At 42.9% G+C, this 12,693-nt stretch overlaps 1 protein-coding gene across 2 annotated transcripts in view; it reads right to left on the bottom strand.

Moving 5' to 3' along the window:
• Positions 1-12,693, bottom strand: part of BCL2L2 (BCL2 like 2) — a 327,287-nt gene that overhangs the window by 218,406 nt on the left and 96,188 nt on the right. For both annotated transcript variants that reach the window (XM_086923764.1, XM_086923765.1), the window contains exon 2: positions 8,998-9,175. The gene's annotated coding sequence lies outside the window, so the exon portion shown is untranslated. The remainder of the gene's footprint in view (positions 1-8,997; positions 9,176-12,693) is intronic.

The raw sequence follows: 12,693 nt of genomic DNA, 5'->3' as shown, positions 1-12,693 counted from the left end.
TTAAAATTGTAGTTTTAACCTGCCCGTGATTGCATACATTACCACCTGCTTTGTGTTTAAACTTGTGGTTCGTTCTTGCCTGTGACTGTCTCCATTTAACCTGTTGAATTGTGGGATTTGCAGTCCTAACTCTATAGTTTTTTCCCTCTCATTCCCTGTGACTATCAGTTTTCCCCTCTAGGTTTTTCTCCCTTGCTCTGTGCTACGACCTGTATGTTAAGCAGTCCACCCCCAGTTCCCAATTTGTGTTAGCAAGTGAGTGAAACCAGCTCTCCCTACTACCCCAGCAATAGGGTTATTTCTCTATCAGAGAGAGAACAGAGGGTGCTCTGAGACAGCAGTAATCTGCTGTTTAAGCTGTGTTTAATATGGACTGTGCACTTCATTTTTTAGCCAGGAGAGGGAGTAAAGTTTTATACAAACAGTATTGTTAGTGGACAAGTTTGTTAGGCCCTTACGTGCAGAAGTCCAAAGTGTGGATTGAGCCTGTCTGTCTCCTAGGAGATTCTGAATAGAGGAGCAGCGTCCAACTCCCTGGCCAGAAATCTTGTTTGAGGTTGCTGGGACCTTATATACTCTGCTATTGGATGGTATATGTGTGCACTGATTGGTGGTTGTATCTGGTGTTTCTATTGAATTAGGGTTAGTGTTCTCATTGGTTGTTTATTTGAGGTTTCTAAGTGGTTTATGGGCCAGTGTTTCAATTAATTTAGGGTTGAAACTAGGGATATGTTAGGATTTCTATTGGAAGTAGGTATTAGGGTATCCTGTGTCATTGGTTGTTGGAAATTGGGTTAGTACTAGGGCAAGGGCCTCTATTGTACATAGGGATAAGGGTTTTGAGCCCAATTGGGTACATGGACTAGGGCTCTGCTTTGTCATTACACTGAATAAGCAGACATGTTGGACTCAAACTTAAAACAGAGACAAAGCACCAGCACTAACCCTTTGACAAAACAACAATCCAAGAATAGTCTAACCCAGCCTCTCCATTCCTTCCAACACTTCTCTCAAGATGAATTTATGGACCTGGTAAAAGCAAGCAGGCCTGCTGGCAGCCCTTCTGACCAGTGTCCACCACAAACTTTCAAGACAATTCTTTTAACAACCTCTGCTGCCACTCCAGTAAGAAGAATCATGAACGATACCTTAGCTACTGGAATATTTCCAGAATAACTAAAAAAGTCATACATATGCCTTTTACTGAAGAAAACAAACTTAGACCCGCTGTACCCTGACAACAACAGACACATTACAAATGGACCTTTCCTGAGCAAACTGATAGAAAGAGAAGCATTCGCTCAGATGTGTCAATTCATTTAAGAGAATGACATACTTTCAGACTTCGAAACAGATTTCCATACGGGAAAAGGCACAGAGTCTGCCATCCTTGCAGTCTGGGATGACCTGAAGAACACAGTAGACCGCAACGGGGTTGCTGCGCTACTCCTCTTGGACCTCTCGGCTGCCTTTGACACAGTTGACCATGACACTCTGAAACAAAGACTCTATGTAGCCGGCATAGAGAGGATTCTAGACTGGATCGCGTCCTACTTTTGAAACATAAGTAATGTCATCCATACCCCATCTTTCTTATCCAATCCACACTCCACAAAAGCAGGGGTCCCTCAAGGCTCTATCATCTCCCAAATGCTTTTCAACATCTAGATGAAGTCATTACTGGTACTGATCAATCAATTTCACCTCACATGCTATAACTATGCAGATGACACACAAATACTCCTTCAATTGGAATGCCCCAAAGACATTAGAAACTCCCCAATTTTTAGTTGTCTCAGAGCTTTGGATGAGTAGATGACTTGGAGCTACCTCAAATGAAATGCTTCCAAAACAGAAATACTTACGTGTGGCGATTGGAAACATTATGACCCGCTTGCCGCCTGACGTGATGAACTGGGGTCACCACCTAAAGTACTGAAGGAAGTAAGAAACCTTGCAATGACCATGTACTCCAAGCTATCGATGTGTGCCCAAGTGGACAAACTAGCAAGATTAAGCTTTGTCACTATAAAAATGCTGTGACGAATTTTCCTTCATTTGGGATATCCACACAAGGTCCAAGCTACCATCTCCCTTGTTCTGTCCAAACTCGATTACGCCAATAGCCTCTACCACGGATCACCTTTAACGGGCATGAAAAGACTACAAGTTATTTTTTATTCACTTGAGTTTTATATAGCGCTGGCTAGAGCCGGAGGTATCAGAGCGCTTTACATGAGGAGAGTTACATAGGTTACAAATTATACATTGTTACAGAAGGTAAAACAGTTACAAGTTGCATTTGTAGGTTAATGAAGTGTAGAGGGGTAAGGGGGTTATGTGAAAGGGAGAGGGGGAGGAGAAAAGTAAGCGGAGCATAGGCATAAGGATAGACAAAGCAGGCAGATGGAGAGGAATTCAGGGGAGAGAGGAAGGGAAAAGTGGAGGTAGCCACAGCATGAAGGAGGAACGCGGAGGTGGAGGGGATAGGGGACATAGCATGGAGACAGGGAAGTAACTGGAGGTAACACTGGATTTAGAACTCGGCTGCTAGACTACTCTTGCATATCAAACCGCAAGACCACATTTCACCTGTCTTGAAAGCCCTGCATTGGTTACTGGTTGCCAGAAGATCCACATTCAAGCTGCTTTGTATCACCCAAAAAGCAATACATGGAATGGGACCACTCTTCATCAGGAATAAAATCAGCAAACACATTCAACAAAGAAACCTCCGCTCTAAAATGGCACCTCGCCTCAAAATCCAAAGATAGAAGAAAAAAACATGGGCGGCACATCCTTCTCTGTTTAAGCAGCCAAACAATGGAACCCTTTAACCTCTAACATAAGATCCATGGACAGCCACCTTATTTTCAGAAAACTACTCAAGAATTGGCTCTTCCCCACATAAGCACAATTCGCAAACAGAAATTTACAGCATATCCCTCTGTATATAATCATTTATTTTTAAAATAGATATGTACCTATCTTTGTGTCTTGCTTGGAATAAACATGTAGAATAAATATGTTAAAAAAAATTAAAAAATAAGTACAATAACATTTGAAAAAACCTGAGTTTAACTAGTGCATCTTTGGTCTACATGTACTTCTTCCATTGTGCATCTATGTACCTTCCATGTATTTGGATATGTGTGTTTGTTACTTTCATCCTGAAAAGCATATCCAATGCATTACCCTATTTCTCATCATGTACCTCTATCAATATATTTAATCTACATATACCTACCACCTGTATGCATCTATATACTTTCAATGTACTTATGGATCTATATATTTATCAATTTCGTCTAATTCGCCAAACCCAATGCACTACCCTATTTCTCACCCCATGCTTCTCTCAATATATCTTCTAACAAAACTTTCTGACTCATCTCAAACCTCTTTCTACAACTCTTTCCAATGCACTACCCTATTTCTCACACTATACATCTTTCAATATATCCTCTACACCCACACTCTCACTTATCCCATACCACTGCTATGATCCCCAAAATAACAATGTCTAGACTCTCCCGTACTCTCCCGCTCCTTGCATCATCTGACACCTCTTTTACTATACCGATCCCCAAAACAAACCTTTCTAAACTCTTTCCTCTGACTCTTCCCTTCCACATCCCCTTTTTACTCATCTCAAAGACTCCTCCTACTGCTATGACCTCCTCGAAAAAGAAATCAAAATGCTTCACTCTCCTATCCCTCCACTATCCTTTTCAATCAAAATAACAGGCTAACATGTTCACTTCTCAAATTTTGTCGCGTTCTAATCTAGGACCCCGATCAATACTGTGACCTTATGCCCCTATACGGCTATAATCCATTTGTACCCCTATAATGGCATAAACGATCAAGTGTGATATTTCAGAAACTCGTCTCTGGCCTAACACGATCAGAGCCACATTTCAGAATCGCTTCCTCTGCAGCTCATTAGAGCAAATGACACAGCAGAAGCCACTATCTAAGATTCCTAGATTACACTTCGAGTTCTTCAACAAGATAAAACTAAGCAACCTGGGAAAACCCCGCTTGCTATGTTTTGATTAGTAATAGAACTCTAATGAGCACTGAGAGACGATCACTTCCTAGTGACATCTTTATTGACGTCTTATGTCCAAAAACTTACGTCAAACAAGGCACCTTTCAGGTATAAATATTACCAACGTTGCCTTAAGCAAACGCTGCTTCAACGACATCGATGATAGCGATGGTGTGGTGAACACAGGAAGCAGAACAGCTGTCCCTTACAGAGCCCAGCAGATGCAAGCTGCCCACGGACGCTGCCCCTCCTCCTCCTCGACGCGCTGAGAGAGACGCTGTCTTTTCTCCTGCCGAGAAAATCCAGCTCCGGCGTTTCCAGCCTACTCTTGCGAGTGACTGGGATATCGAGTCCTGGAAGGAGATACAAGACCTCCAACATTCTATTTCAGAGGTATGGTGTTGACTAAACCCTTAGAGAGAATTCTTGAAGCAAACCTTGGCAAAACCAACTTAACTAAAACTGCTACTTACTTACTCCCTCCCAAGTATTAGGCTTAGGTCAGGTACACTGGGGTAGGCGTAGTTAGAAGCACCAGTTGAGTACGTTAGCTAAATGTATATATGAATGTATATATTTTATTCATTTTAACCATTGTATGGCTAAGAAACCATATCAATGCTTTTACAGTATTATTTCGCAATCCTCATTTTACTGTACGCACTTTTTATAATAACTAGTCTTGCAATTGTGGCAATTCATTTCTCTTGCATGAGAAGAAAGACTGTTGAATAAATAATACCTTTTTATTGAAAACGCCCATCTCTCTATTTCTCTGCATCTTGGTGAAAGTAATCTGCACAACTGACTGAGTAAAATAACTGTTTATTGTTTCACACGACTCTAGAGATTGACTCTTATTCTAAGGAGCAAAGTTGTCATGTTTATGCGGTTGTTGGAAAACTGAATCCCTTCTTGTCTGTACCAGGGAAGCTGATCACTTCCTATTCAGTCAAGAAAGTTTCCAGTGACCTCTGAGCTAGTTGGTAACAAGCCCAATTAAGTTTAGCATAGTCAGTAGAGACCTGGAAGACCGCACTTCTACGTCCATACTATTGTTTATGTTATTCCAATGCGCAGGGCCTATTGGGAAAATAGGAACTACACTACAATTTCATATTCCACTACACTAATTCACCACTAATCCTTTATGGGTCCCAGAGTAGCGTGCTGCTCGCCAAAAAAGCGATTCGACACATCAGAGGTAAACAAGCATTATATATATGCAAACCTTTTTCCCTCTTCTATCCCTCCGCTATCTTTCTCTATCCAACTGAATAACACATCCACCACTCAAACTACTTTCATATTTCATTATACTAATTTTCAACACTAATCCTTCATGGGTTCTGGAGTAGCTCGCCAATAAAGCACTTCAAACCCATCAAGGGTAGTAAGCGATATATAAATACAAACCTTTTTGCCTCTTCTATTCTGCCGCTATTCCACCTCTAGCCAAATAACTGAATACACCACTCAAATTACTTCATATTTCACTAAACTACTTTTCAACACTAATCCTTTATGGGTTCCAGAGTAGCGTGCTACTCACCAGAAAAGGGCTTCAATACCCCATCAGGGTAACAAGGGCTATATGAATGCACACCTTTCTCCCGCTTCTATCCCTCCGATATCTTTCTCAGTCCAAATAACTGACTAATATCCACCATTCAAATTACTTTCATATTTCACCATACTAATTAATCACTAATCCTTTATGGGTTTCCAGAGTACCGTGCTACTGCCCAAAAACAAAGCGCTTCAACAAGTGCTATATAAATACAAACCTTTTTTCGTCTTCTATCCTTCCGCTATCCTTCCGAATCCAAATACCTGACTAACCTATCCACCACTTTAATTACTTTCATATTTCACTATACTAATTCAACACTAATCCTTTATGGGTCCAGGAGTAGCGTGCTACTCTTAAAAAAGCGTGTTGACGCCTCGTCACGATTAGTAAGCGCTATATAAATGCCATTACAATAGAATACAATACAATGAACGTGACCACGTTTTATCAACTTGTACCATCAGGAATTGGCCCAATTAAGTAAATCAAAGACAATCTTAAGGCTTCCTACCTTGATCCTTCATTTGTTACCCATGTTGTAGATTGTCCTTCCCCGCCCTCCTGCCACCTGCTGTTCATGTTGTTACTTGCACCCACCTTCCCTCCCACCTATTTTTGCCCCCATATGCCTTCCCTCCTTCAGTTGTTTTCCCCCACGTGCCCTCCCTCCTTCCTTATGTTGTTGCTTGCCTCTCCCACCCTCCGTTTTCCGTATGCTGGTTACTTTTTGCAATATAGCCCAAATAAATGTATCAAAGCGCTTTAACCATTCAGCTTGGCACTTTCAAGTTTCGTCACCCGTGTTGGATCAGCACTCCTTTGCTGGAGTAACTGCTTATAATATTATGTACACTGCTAAATTTATTGTCCCAAAAATGGAGCAGTGAAGCACTAACTCGAATTTTCCAGATAAGCTGTATGTTTTGTTTCGATCGTTTACTTGCAAAGGGCACAGTGGGTCTTGCGCATGGGGCATTTTGCTTTTATATCAAATGTAAAGGTGCTTAATTTGTAAAAATAAATAAAAGTGTTGCATGCCTAAATACTTATAGCGTATAGGTATACTTATAGCTGCTTCTCTGGTCTCATCGTTAATTCCTCATTCTAAGTCCTCTAGGCAGTGCTGCAGCCTCTGTTCATACAGCCACAACACTCCAAACCAAAACAAATTGTTATTTACAATGCCAATAGCTCTAACTCTAAAGAATGTGAGACCTATTGCATTGAAAATGCTTGTTATACTTGGTGCCCACTTTGAAGTGGAAGACACTTCTAGAGTCCACCCCTCTACATAAGTGTCTGGAATTTCCTGCCTCCCTCTCCTGGTTCCTGTCTGTTTGCAGGTACAATAGACTAGTCTGAAGACCTTTGCATGTGAGCTGAGGCAGTGTCTCTGAAGTATACGTGTGACATGTGACAGCTCTGCCCCCTCATCAAGTCAGGATTGCCCATCCTGATAACACCCGGAACCTCTATTGTGTAGCTGTCTGGGAGGAACACAATAGAACAACTGTCAACTCTACCTAATCATGTGACCAAGGAACAGACTGCTGACATTAAATGGTTGGAGGAAGAAAATGGCAACTTTCAGAAACTGCATTTTCAGAATTGTGACTTGAAATTCAACTTTACCATCAAAGAGATTTATAAATTACAGTTCCACATGTCATTCCCACCTGCTCCCAGGCACAATCTTTCACTTATTAAATACAATAAAGCAACATAATGTTGGGGGGTGGGCTTGCAATAGTAAATAAAGAATTAAAAAAATGTTCACTACCAGGATATGTAAAACTTAAAATTACATGCCAACTTTTTAAATGCAACACACCTAATGAGGGCCTACCCTATGGGTGATGTATATGCATTAAAAAAGAAGGTTGAGGCCTGGCAAAATATTAATTTTAACGCAGAAGGAGGAGGCTGTTCCTCCAGGAGAACCAGAAAAAGGAAGAAAAGTTAAGGAGCAGTCAGTCTGGGATGGGAAGCGGATTGACTGGATCCTGGGATCCGAGTGATCAGAAGTGATTGCCCTCACACACCAGATGGGTGTCATGCTTTATCATTGGGCTGCTCCTCCTTGGGCTGGTGCTGCAATGCCCAATGGGCCCCTTGAGGGGGGCACTTTATCAGAGATCTTCTGATTTTAAGCCCTAATGATGAGTGCAAGTGAGGATGTAAGAGTAGGGGGGTGTGCTGAGTGATTTAGAATAGTCTAAGGGGTACCGAAGACTGCTTTAATAAGGTAATCCCCCTTGAAAGGAATAAAAACACAGGAGCAGTCACAAGAGCCAATGAACCTGGACAGCTTCAAGGTAAGTGACATAGGGTGAACACGTTTCATGCCTTATGGCCCAATTGGTTCCTAGGCATTTCTTCCGAACCAGGTAGTTAACTCCTACCCTACACCCGATTGGGAGCAAAGGTGTATAAAGTGAATGTGACCAATCAAAATATGTCAACTGTACCTGCTACGATACAGGTCAGCGAAGTTCCAAATCTGTTGGAGCATTAACAGTGGCCCATAGGTTTGGACAGAGGACGCGCGTAGCTACAAATATAAAGTGGTCCCACACAGTGATTTACCCGTGACCTACCCTCTTCTGTAAGCTCTGGAGGTTAAAAGCTTATTTGGACAGGTTGAAATGTCAGTTAAAAACTTCCCGCCCAGGCTGCAATGACATGTTTTCATCAGCTACCTAAGTGGGTGGCACATTACGTGCTGAAGGTCCACTAGTAGCATTGAACTTCCCTGCCCAGGGTACATGGTATGCTACTTTTCTAGGGACCTACAAGTAAATTACGTTACCATGTTTACTGGTGTGAGCACAAGCACTTTAGCAATGGTTAGCAGCACTTAGCGCTGGTGCACAGAGTCCTAATGCTAATAAAACGATTTCAGCAAACAGGACTAGTGAAGGCAAAACGTTTGGGGGGAAACCATGCCAAAAATGTCAGATCTAACAACTACCTACAAATGCAAAGGCCAAGAGAGACTAGGTGGTGAGGTGTAATGTACACAGAATGTATGCCAAAGAAAATTACCAGAGGTGACAGTCTGAAGCTGGATTTTGGGCTTTAGGATCAATAAAGCTTTCCATGGAAATATTTATGCCCTGAAATTCTAAAAGCTAACACTGGGCTGGCACATGAGCAGAATGTACCAACAGCCAAAAGGGTTAGATAATTCTTCTATCAATTGATTTCACAAAGGAAATCTGAATTTACCTCAAGCTTTATGGGTTGCTCTTCATGGTGAAGGGGCATGGGAGAGGCTTCTTGAAAGCTGATGAACATTTTTCTGATGCATACATCAAGATTTTCAACAGTGAGGCTTTGGACATCACACCAAGAGTTTTCTCATACCTACCCGAATAAGGAAGGCTGGTCTGGATGCGCCCATTGGAATCAGGGCCTTCGATAGTAGAGGTTATAGGTGAAGTCTTGAAACCCTGTGCAATCCATGCAGACTGTGCCACGATGAACGCAATGTGTTCCCAAGAGCACTGCACATGAGAAACTATCAGGCAAGAGTGACCAGGAAGATCCTAGAAAAATGAAAATGGGAGGCATAAGGGTAGTCATTAAAGCAGATGCATACATGTCACAATATTACTAACTTGGACGTATTGTCCAAGAGAGACACAAGCCCAAGAGGCTCTAGTCCGGAGAGATAAGTGCCTGCAAAATGCCTAGAGTCCAAAGCTGAGTAGACAGTCCCAAGAAATGTAAGGTTTTACTGATTTTCCAAGTGTAATATAGCTAATGCATACAGATCCTTGCCCTTCAGAGAGACCGTCAATTTTGGGGGCCAATGGTTAATATAGGAGAGTTATAAAAAAGTACAAGCGCCATTTTCAGTTAACATATGCTTCTAGTCATCTGAAGTGGAGTTCTGCCATCTTTCTCTCCCCTTCAAGCCCTTTGTCCAAACCCAGAATGCTTAACTGGTACCTTGGAGTCTTACTAGGAGAACATACTGCTGGAAAAGCTGGAAAAAACTCTATTCTTCTGCGATGAAGGAGTCAATTCTTTTAAAATCTCAGGAAGACAGAGTAATTCCAACATCACCATCAAATATGGGATATAAAACCTTTAAAGTCCCAGAGTAAACAGTCATAGTTGTACCTTTTTTATAGGGAGTAGTGGAGAAAAACTAGATGGAAGAAAATTTGTGGATGCCTGCGGATTCCAGAACTTTCCCACACAGAAATTTGCAAAAGATTTGCCTTTTTACCCAAAGTTTGAGGATTACAGAGCATTCTTGGTAAAAAAAAGGTAGTGAGAGCCATACAGATACCAGCTCTATGGAATCCACAGAGTGTATAGTTTTCAGAAATACTGGAGTTTGGCAGGTGTTCCTGGGTGGCAGCCGAGCCAGGCTCCAAATTTTGCAGCTACCCACATCGCCAAAATGGGTCATTTTTCCTTGTGAACATTTTATTCCACCCCGTTGAGTTTTGGGTCCTCGCCTGTCATTGGTAATCAACCCATCCACATGAGCAGCTTCTCAACTGGAGTGGAGGAGTGTCGTCCCACTAACTAAAATGCCCCCAGAAAAGTCTGAGATAGGAAAAATAAAATGGTAATAAAGGTAATTTATTACCATTTTCTTTTTCACTAACATGCATCCCGAGCCGAGTGCCAGGACGGGGCGGGGACATTTCTGCTGAGTGGCCGCAGCATGCAGGAGTGGTGGGCTGGGAACTTAAGTTTAAAGTGCGCACGTCACTTTGGCCAATTGTCTTGCAACAACCAGCCAGACATGCGCATTTCAAACTTCTCTAACCCAGTTGTCTTAGATAGCTAGGGTAAAAGCAAGCGCAGGTCTCCAGTGCCCTTGAAAGCGCTGAGAGAGGCCGCTCCGTCCAATCCTGGCACTTCACTCATGCTGAGTAACAGCATGAGAGTAACGCCAGGATGGGTTAGCGGAGTTGGCTGGATCCTGGAAGAGAGAAGAACAACACTGGGACCGGAGCGAGGAGTAGGCAGTAAGAAAGGTAAAGGACTATTTGTTTTATAATATAGGTGCCTTACATGTTGCAAGTGTGTATTTATCCACCCTCCACCCATTTGACAGCCCCACCACATTGCCTGCCGTTACTGCCCACTCATATAAGTGTGGCTCTGTTTTCTGTTTTGTTTTTTAAATCAGGAGATGAGTGGAAACACAGAATAGTAGAACAGTTGTTATTATCAATTGGAAGTCTCTCCATTTTTGGCTTCCACATGTAAACCCACGTGCAAGAAGCAACACATTTAGCAAAAAGCCCTCTGTACACTTTTGTTTAGCCACTGCATTATTGCCCTTTCATGTTGGACTGTACATATTTCTTGATCAGCTCTGTAGCCAAGCATTCCAGTCCATAAAGAACAGCAAGGTCACTACTTCTAAGCTGTTAGCTGCCACTGTGTTTTCATCTGGTCATCTTAGCCTCCAGCTAAGTTTCCCATGATGTTTTTGTAGGTCTTTATGTACATTGTATTAGTTCAGATTGACAAACTGTAAATAGAAGTGATAAGTCTGGCGGCAGACAGAGTGGTGCTTTAGGTAAAAATGTTTCCTTATAGCATTTGCTAGATTCAGCTTCTTCATGAAATGGCCGAAAAGAAAGTGAACCTACATTTCATAATATATGCCCATATTTAAGTAAAGGAAAGACATTTTATAACTCTTGGGTACCACCATAAGCTGGAATAATGTAGCTCGTTAAATTAAACAAACTGGAGAGTGAGAGTAAAGAAATATACTCCCCACTGATTTTACGTATGGGCTAAAAACGTGTGCCACTAAATTGGATTTCACTCATGACTAGGCTACTGGAAAAGCACATAATATCAAGATAAAACACAAGGCTTGCACTTTTCAACATGCTGCAGTGTGCCAGCACTTGCTTAACATTAGTAACAAAAACAAACATAAATTGACCATACAGAACGCTGCAGCCAGACTCGTCCTCCGCATCCCACGACACGTTCACATCATCCAGCACCACCGAGACCTCCACTGGCTCCCCGTCAGAAAAAGAGTGCCCTTCAAGCTGCTCACACACGCCTAAAAAGCCCTCCACAACACTAGATCCCAATACCTCAACAATAGAATCTCCTTCCACGCCCCCAAGAGAAACCTCCGCTCCACCGACCTAGCCCTGGCGGAAATCCCCCGCATCCATAGAGCCAGAAAGGGAGGCAGATCCTTCTCCTACATCGCAGCCAAGACCTGGAAATAACTCCCCCTCAGCATCAAACAAAGTCCAACACTTCAAGCCTCCAGAAAGGACCTCAAGACCTGGCTCTTCCTCTGAGCTGCCCAAACTCTCTCCCCTCAGCACCTTGAGATCCTTACGGATGAGTAGTGCGCTCTATCAATCCAATTGATTGATTGAATGCACAAACAGTTTTTATGTATGTGGGGGCGCTAGATGGCGGACAACCAGTATGGCCGCACGTCTGTGAGTCTCTGGTAGCCTGGCCACTTCATATTTCATTTATCTTGCTTTCTTGCTGAAATCCTTGCTGTAAAATAATGGATTCCGATGCCTAAATCCCCTCGCTGTCCCCGGTCTATTAGTGAGCCTTCCCGCTTCTACAGACCCCGAGCGCTGCCTCCAGCGGTAGGCAGAGTGTGCAGGTGGGTCGGTGGAACGTAGGGCAGATGAGCTCCTCACTTGAACACCGAGGCTTGACACGAGGCAGTAGGCCCTCACGTCACGGGGCAAGCAGACAGAGCTGTGGGGAACCGCGGTTGAAACGGACACGACATCTGCCATTATCAGCTATCAGCCCACCAAACCATTTCCAGTGAGTCAGTGAGTCATACACATGCGTATTTGTAGACTTGTAAGCCGGCCGCCCATGACCCTTATTAGCTCGTAAGACAGACTGAGAGGTGCATGTGACTATATCAAAATAGATGCATAACTAACACCGGTTGCCCTCCACCAGGCATCGGTGCACACTCCTACTGGAGAGATTATTGGAGGCTTCCTCGCTTGCCTTGGCTTGAGCCCGCTGATCATATTAAGCACCACCATAAACTGTGCGCGGGCCGTGGCCTGTTGGAGCG

The sequence above is a fragment of the Lissotriton vulgaris genome, chromosome 5, assembly GCF_964263255.1.
Source record: "Lissotriton vulgaris chromosome 5, aLisVul1.2, whole genome shotgun sequence".
In the NCBI taxonomy this organism is placed as follows: Eukaryota; Metazoa; Chordata; class Amphibia; order Caudata; family Salamandridae; genus Lissotriton; species Lissotriton vulgaris.
Note: the sequence above shows the minus strand (reverse complement) of the source record. Positions and strands in the feature narration are given on the sequence as shown.